Source organism: Octodon degus, unplaced genomic scaffold, assembly GCF_000260255.1.
Source record: "Octodon degus isolate 3935 unplaced genomic scaffold, OctDeg1.0 scaffold00086, whole genome shotgun sequence".
In the NCBI taxonomy this organism is placed as follows: Eukaryota; Metazoa; Chordata; class Mammalia; order Rodentia; family Octodontidae; genus Octodon; species Octodon degus.
The window spans coordinates 12,020,918-12,028,967 of NW_004524662.1; the positions used below are offsets into that span (position 1 = coordinate 12,020,918).

General features: G+C 35.8%; 1 pseudogene; it reads right to left on the bottom strand.

Annotated features, from left to right (window-relative positions):
- Positions 1–4,234: 4,234 nt before the first annotated feature.
- On the bottom strand, positions 4,235–6,308 carry LOC101592702 (annotated as a pseudogene).
- Positions 6,309–8,050: the final 1,742 nt, after the last annotated feature.

The window sequence follows — 8,050 nt, forward strand, 5'->3', positions numbered from 1 at the left end:
CATTATATATTTTTATCTTCTCAGTGGTTATTCATAGTACAAGATGCAGACATGATATCCTATCCAAATACTATTAGGGTAAATCTTTCTTCTCAAAATAATTTTATTGAGAAACAAATAGCAATGAGACACATTCCAAACCGATTAGTAAGACAGTTTCTATAATTAATACATTATATATTTTTATCTTCTCAGTGGTTATTCATAGTACAAGATGCAGACATGATATCCTATCCAAATACTATTAGGGTAAATCTTTCTTCTCATTGAATTAAGAGAAAGTAGCTGTATATCTATGCTATTTTCTAAATACAGATACAAAATAGTCCAATTATATCTGTTTGTTTATTTTTAGTTTTGTCAGAGATGAGAATTCCTTTGCCATTATAATATTGTAGGTGCGTGAACTCAACAAAATAATCCACTATAGTCCAGTAGTACATAATAATAGTAGGTTATCCATAGGAATTGGCAGTGTCAGAAATTCTTGACTTGAGACTTTTACAGATCAGCATATTAATGTGGTTTTCTTTTTCACACCTCATTTTTATATTGTCTGCTGAATGGGTAAGATGAACATAAATCAAGATCTATTTAGGGAGAAATATAACTATTTTGCCTTCCAAGATCACTCAAATCCCCTCAGGATTTACTGTGAACCCTGTACCACAGTTTGTTGATCTTTTGTCATTGTCAGCCATGTGGATGACTCATGGCCATTGCTCAACCAGTTTGCTCTATGTGAAAGCCTGAGATAATGTTTTCTCTCCATGTGACTCTCCTTAGGCACACTATCATCGATCATTTTGGGGCCATAATGATTTTTAGTTTTTTAAAAGTCTAGCGAGCAGACCTTTGTGTGAGTGCTTATTAGTTAAGATGTTTTCCAAATTTGTGGGTTTTCTTTTCACTTTGTGGGTAATTTCTTTTGATGTGCAAAAATTTCCCAATAAGAGGAGGTCCCAGTTCTTAATTCTTTCAAGTATTTCTGGTGGGATTTGATTTTATTCATGAACTCTTTGCCTACCTCTATGTCTTCAAGTGTTCCTCTTAATTTCTCCTCCAGGAGATTTAGTGTTTCTGTTTCAATGTTTAGACCTTTAATCCATTTTGACTTTAGCTTAGTGCATGGAAATAAATCTGGATCAAGTTTTAATTTTCGGCAGGTAAAGTGCCAGTTTTTCCAGCATCATTTGTTAAAGAGACTATCTTTCTTTTCCAGTAAGCATGTTTGGCCCCTTTGTCAAAGATAAGGTGGTTGAGTGTGTTTGTAGATGCTTCTGCATCTTCTAATCTATTCCATTGATACTCAGGTCTATTTTGCTGCCAGTACCATGCTGATTTATCACAGCAACTTTGTAGTATAATTTCAAATCAGGAATTGTAATGCCTCCTGCCTTGTCCTTGTTGCCCAGGATAGCCTTTGCTATTTTAGGTCTTTTCTGATTCCAAACAAACTTTAGAAATGATTTCTCTAGGTCTGTGAAATATTATGCTGATAGTTTTTTAGGGTTTTCATTAAATGCACACAACAATATGAGGAGTATAGACATTTTCACAATGTTGGTTCTTCCTATCCAGGAACAGGGAATATCTTTCCATTTTCTGAAATCCTCTACGAACACCTTTTTAGTAGTACTATTCTTTTTCATTGAAAAGATCTTTTACTTCTTTACTGAGATCAATTTCAAAGTATTTCATTTTCCATGGTTCTATTGTAAAAGATACTATTTCTCTCTTTTTCCTCTTGTTGTATTTGTTATCTGTGTGGACTAATGCTGTTGACTTTTGGGTGTTGACTTTGTATCCTGTCATGCTACTGAATTTGAGTATTAATTCTAGTAGCTTCTTGTGGAGTTTTTTGGGTCTTTCAAGTAAAATATCATGTCATGTGCAAATAATGCTAGTTTAGGTCCTTCTTCAATTATTTTTATTCTGTTTCTTTCTTTCTCCTTTATAATGGCTCTTGCTAATGATTCCATAACTATTTTGAAGACTAGTGACAGAGGACATACTTGTCTTGTACGAGATCTGAGATTTAAAGCTTTCCATTTTTCCACCTTTAGAATTATGTTAGTCATTGTGTTGTTATAGACGGCTTTTATCAGATAGAATTAGAGATCATCTATTCCAATTTTCCATAGGAATTTGAACATGAATGAGAGTTGGACTTTGTCAAAAGCCTTTTTTACATGGACTGTGATGTTCATGTGCTTCTTGTATTTGGTTGTATTGATATATTGTATTACATTTATAAATTTGCGTACTTTGAACCATCCTTGCACCTCTGGGATGAATCTTACCTGGTCATGGTGTATGATCTTTTCAATGATTTACTGTATTCTATTTGCTAGGATTTTATTGAGGACTATTGCTTCTATGTTCATGAGGGAGATTGGTGTGGAAGTCTCATGTTTACCTGTGTCTTTCCCAGGTTTTGGTATCAGTATAATACTTGCCTTCAGGAACTGTTTGGGAGGATTGGTTACTTTTCAATTTCATTCAAGAGTTTGAGGAGTTACAGGCATTATACCTTCTGTAAATATCTTGTAGAATTCATCTATGAATCCATAAGCACCTGGACTTACCTTCGTAGGTAGTTTTTTTGTTTGTTTGTTTTTATTACATTCCCTATTTTGTTGACTGTTTTGTGGTTATTGAGAGTTCTTGTACCTTCTTCATTTAGTTTCGGTAATTTTTACCTTTCTAGGAATTTGTCCATTTCTTCTGTGTCTTCTATTCTGTGAGAGTAGAGATTCTCAAAGTAGCTATTGCTGATCTTCTGAATTTCCACTGAATCTGTTGTAATTACACCTTTTCATTCCTTATTGCTTGTATTTGAAGTTTTTTTCCCCTCTTTTTGATGAGGTTAGCTGGTGGCATACCAATTTAATTTAATCTTTCAAACAACCAGCTTTTTGACTTATTAATCCTTTGAATTGATTTAGTCATCTTGATGGAATCAATATCTGCTCTAATCCTTAGGATTTCTTCCAGTCTTTGGGCTTTGGTTTTCATTTGCTCTTCCTTTTTTAGCTGTTGAAGTTTCAGCATTAGGGTGTTTATTTGTTCTGGTTCTGTTTCCCTAACGCTATTTCACAGGTATAAATTTTGCTCTAAGCACTGTTTTCCTTGCATCCCGTACATTCCAATAAGCTGTGCTTGAATTTTCATGGAATTTTAAATATTCTTCAATATCTTGTTTAATTTGATCTGTGATTCATTGGTTGCTGAGTAGGATGTTATTTAATTTCCATGTATTTATGGGGTTCTTCTGAATTTTTTTGTCATGTACTTCTTGTTTCATTGCACTGTGGTCATATAACAGTCATGGGACCATTTCAGTCTTCCTGAAAATTCTTCAGCATATTCTGAGGTGTAGCATGTCATCTATTTTAGAAAATGGTCCATATGCAGCTGAAAATAAAGGTGTATTTAGCCGTGGTAGTGTGGAACACTCTGTATATGTCTATGAAGTGCATTTGTTCCAAGCTCTGGTTCACTTCTGCTACTTTTTTACTCTTTTTTTTTTTTTTTTTTTTTGCTTGACCTGTCTTTTTAGGATAAGGGTGTGTTAAAGTGTTCTGTTAAGATTGTGATATTGGATATTAGATTTTTCATGTTTATATATGAGGGTGCTCTCCTGTTTGGTGTATATGTATTTATGAGTGTTACCCCTTCCTCCTGAAATTTTCCCCTAATCAGTATATAATGGCCTTCTTTACTTTATTTGATCATTCTTGGTTTGAAGTTGAGACTGTCTGAGAACAGGATTGTGACCCCTCCTTCTTTCTGAGGTGCTGGGTTATGTGATATTGCTTTCCATCCTTTGACTTTCAGCCTATGATTTTTTTATTAGTTCACTGTGCTTTTTGCATACAGCATATTGTTGGAATTTGTTACCTAATCCACTGTGCCTGTCTATTTCTTTTAATTGGTGAATTGAGTCCATTTACTTTGATGGTTATAATTGAGATGTATTGCCTTATGATTGACATGTCATTGACCTGCTCTTTTTTCCTCCTTCTTGTCCTGTGTTTAATTGTTTTCCCTACTTTGCGGGTTCATTCTCTTCTCGTTCATGGAGTTCTGATCATTTTGGCCCCTCTCTAGAACATCTTCTAGTATTCTTTGTAGTGTTTGCTTGGACATAATGAAATTCTTTAGTTGTTCTTTGTCATTGAAGTATTTCATTTCTCTATCAATTTTTTTTGGTTTTGTTTTACCGTTTATTTTCAAAGGGCAAAACGAGACAACTTAAATACACGTCCAGCAGAGCTGCTGTGAGGACAACGCACGCTCACTCCTCACCAGCGTCCCTGAAGTCCTGGTACTTTATTCATATACATCCTTCTTATCTGCAATGTAATCTGCAATTTCTTGTGGACACATTAACTTTTCCACATCTATATCAGGAATTTCAACCAGAATTCATCCTCCATGGCCATGATAATCTCCACTTGGTCCAAACTGTCTAAGCCCAGGTCTTTCATAAAATGGGAATTTACTGAGAGATTTTCTGGGTCAATCTTGTCATACAATTTCAAGACATAGAGAACCCGATCCTTGATTCCTTCCAGCGTCAGAGGGGGCGCGTCGCTGTACTGGCAGCTCAGCAGTGGGACCCTCCCCGGCACCTGTGCGAGCAACGAGGCCGGCTGCGCCGCCCCGGGCCTCGTCTGGGTCCCCGCCGGACACAATGCAGTGCTGAGCGTCCTGACCAGGGTCAGCGTGGGAACCCGGGGCGGCGGCGCAAAGGCTGAGGGCAGGCGGCGGACACAGGAGGAAAGGACACGGGCCGCCAAGGCTGTGCCGATCCAGGATGCACAGCCTTCTCTATCAATCTTGAAATAGATTTTGGCAGGGTATAGCAGTGTGTGCTGGAATTTGTTTTCGTAGAGGACTTGAAGTACTGTGCTCCATGCTCTTCTTGCCTTTATGGTTTGTGAAGAGAAGTCTGCCATTATATTGATATGTTTTTCTTTAACTGTGATCTGTTTCTTTTCTCTAGTGGTTTTCAATATATTGTTCTTGATGTGGATTTCTGGGATCTTGTCTATTATTATGTGTCAGTGTGTTTTGAATTGGTTTGGTGTTATTTGGAGTTCTGCATGTTTCAGTTCCCTAAATATTAGATTGTTTACCCATATTTGAGAAGTTTTCTGCCATTACTTCTGCCCATGTTGTTTTTCTATCATTTGTATTGACTCCTTCTTTCTCATTGATGCCTATTTGTCTCACTTGTTCATCTTTGCTTCGTCTTGCAGGTGATGAATTATGTATTCCTTCATCCTTCTCGTTTTAAGTGATCTTTTCTTATCTTTTCACTAGCTGGGATGGCGACATCTTCAAGATCTGAAATTCTTTCTTTACTTTCACTCAACTGGTTTTGCAAGCTTCTGGTTGAGATATTAATTTTCTCTGTATGTCTTTGACTCTCTTGCAATCAGTTTGTTTTTTATTGCTGATTTAAGGCTTCTATAGTTTTTGTAATCTCCTTTACCTTTTATCAATGTCTTCTTGAGAAGCAGTTATTGATTTTTTATTTATAGTTATCCTTTGTTTTTTTTTACTTCACAGATTATTTCTGATTTGATTTCCTCTATACATTTCTGCCATTGACTATTTACTACAGAAGCTTTAAATTCAGATATTTCTTTTTTAATTTCAGCTTGTATTTCTGATCTGAGTTTCTCTGTCCCTTTCTGCAGTTGTTTCTTTCCTTCAGATACTATTAACTCAGACATTTCAGCTGTGTGACTCCCAATTTCTTCTGTGCTACTGTCTTCTGCAATTGTTCTGAGTGGGCTGAGGGTCTCAGATAGCATTTTGCTCCTTCTCTTTGTCATTTTGTGTAGCACTGTGCTCTAACCTTTATTTTACAGATTTGGTGCAGTTTTAATCATAGCACCTACTGAAATTGTTACCCAAAAGAAATTATATGGTTTAAGCAATTATAGTTTTATATTTACAGAACTACAATTAGGAACACCCATAATGGGTAGTGCTACGTAGCAGTTGACAAATTTTGTAATTAGTGGGCTTGTATTTTAGACGGTAAAAGAAATCATTATAGCTAAATAACTATGCAGATATTAAATTGGAAATTTGTATTTAAGTTAGTTCTGCTCTGTTCTGTCTGATCACATCCTGTTTATATACCCAGTGTTTTTCAGGAAGACTAGCTCACTCCGGTTATCTTGTTGCCCCTCTCAGTCAAGAGAGAAAGAATTAGGATTCCTTTACCAATATGGGTCTAGCAAAGTGTCTCAGCTTACCTGGTGTAGATCTATGAAATTTGAATTCATCTAGTTGTGCTTGGATTGGGTCAGGTTGTTGTGTTCAAATTCTTCCTGCTGCATCCCTTTCAAGTGAACTGATTGTGTCCCTGTGACAAGACGTTCTGCTCCTGGATTAGCTGGTGGGTCTGGCCCTTAGACTCTCTGCAGGGACTTCTGCTACTGCATTTCACACCAGGCCTGAATGCCAGGACAGAGCACAGCTGATGGTCTAACCCACACTCCGGGGTTGGTCTGGGTCCAGAGCTATCCAACAGGCACAAGGAATAGCAGAAGTTCTCCCATATACTCTCTGGGTCTGGGCTTGGGTTGCATCTGAAATTATTAAAGGTTTAAAATTTGTGAATTAAGTTGAAATTATAGCACCACACTTCCAAGAAAAATGACCATTTTGCACAAGAAATTTGAATAAAATCATACCAAGATACACAAGAATGACATTGTCCAGAGCCAATTGTAAAGAAGATAATCATTAAGGAATACACATAGGAGAACCTGTATTATAACATCATGTAACTCAGAGGTGTCCAGAGCCAACTGTAAAGAAGATAATCATTAAGGAATACACATAGGAGAACCTGTATTATAACATCATGTAACTCAGAGGTGTCCCAAATTTTCTGATCAAGGAGATTATGAGGTCACAGAAGAAAATTAATGGTGATGTCAAGTGTGCCTATAGAGAGTCACATGGAGAGAAAACATTCCTTCATGCTTTCACTGAGAGCAATTGGTCAAGCAATGGCCATGACTCATCCACATGGCAGACACTGACAAAAGATATATGAACTGCATTACAGGATCTCAAGATAAATCCTAAGGGAATTTGACTGACCCTTTCAGATACAAAACCTACATTTCTTGTTATGTAGACCTTGCTCTGACAATGTCTTTACTATGCAGCAGAAAAGTATAAAAACTATGTATATAAAGTAAAGCCATTTTAATATGCTGATCTGTAAAAGCTTCAAATCAACAACTTCTAACATTGCCAGTCTTCTGAAAAACTCTCTACCATATGGACTACTAGACTATTTTGGAATATTATGCTGTATTCCCACATCTATAATATTTAAATGACAAAACTAAACAAAAATGGGATATGCATGAACGACCATATTTTATCTGTATATTCAAAATAGTAAAGCTAGATATACAGCTGCATTCCCTTAATTCAATGAAATAGAAAGAGTTGTTCTAATAGTGTTTGTAAACAGGGTATCATGTCCACATTCTGTTCAAGGAATAATCACTATGACAACAATATGCTATGTTGTTGTCTTAGTGGTTATTCCTTGAACACACAAAAAATATTAGTTAGGAAAGAACAAAATTGAATAGCATCTTATTCCACATTAGAAAAAAAAAGCAAGTGTACAAACTAGAGTATTTAATTCAAAGGACTAAAAAAAAAAGAAAAAATAATCTGTCCTCATTAAATTTTATACTTAGCAAACATAACTTTGAAAGCTAAAAGCAAAATATTTTCTAGCTATACAAACTCAAAATATAGTAATAATGCCAGAGCTAGCATATAGAAAATAACAAGGCTATAATCCTGAAAGCAAGAGAGGTTTTTGTATGCTACTGGATAAAGAATAAAGAGCTCTCAAAATGGTAGTTATGCAGGACTATGTAAGACATATTAGATGAACCGAGTTTAAAAATTCATGCAGAGTTCTACAAAACAGAATCATTCTTACGTCAGGTTATATATATATATATATATATATATATATATATATATTTTT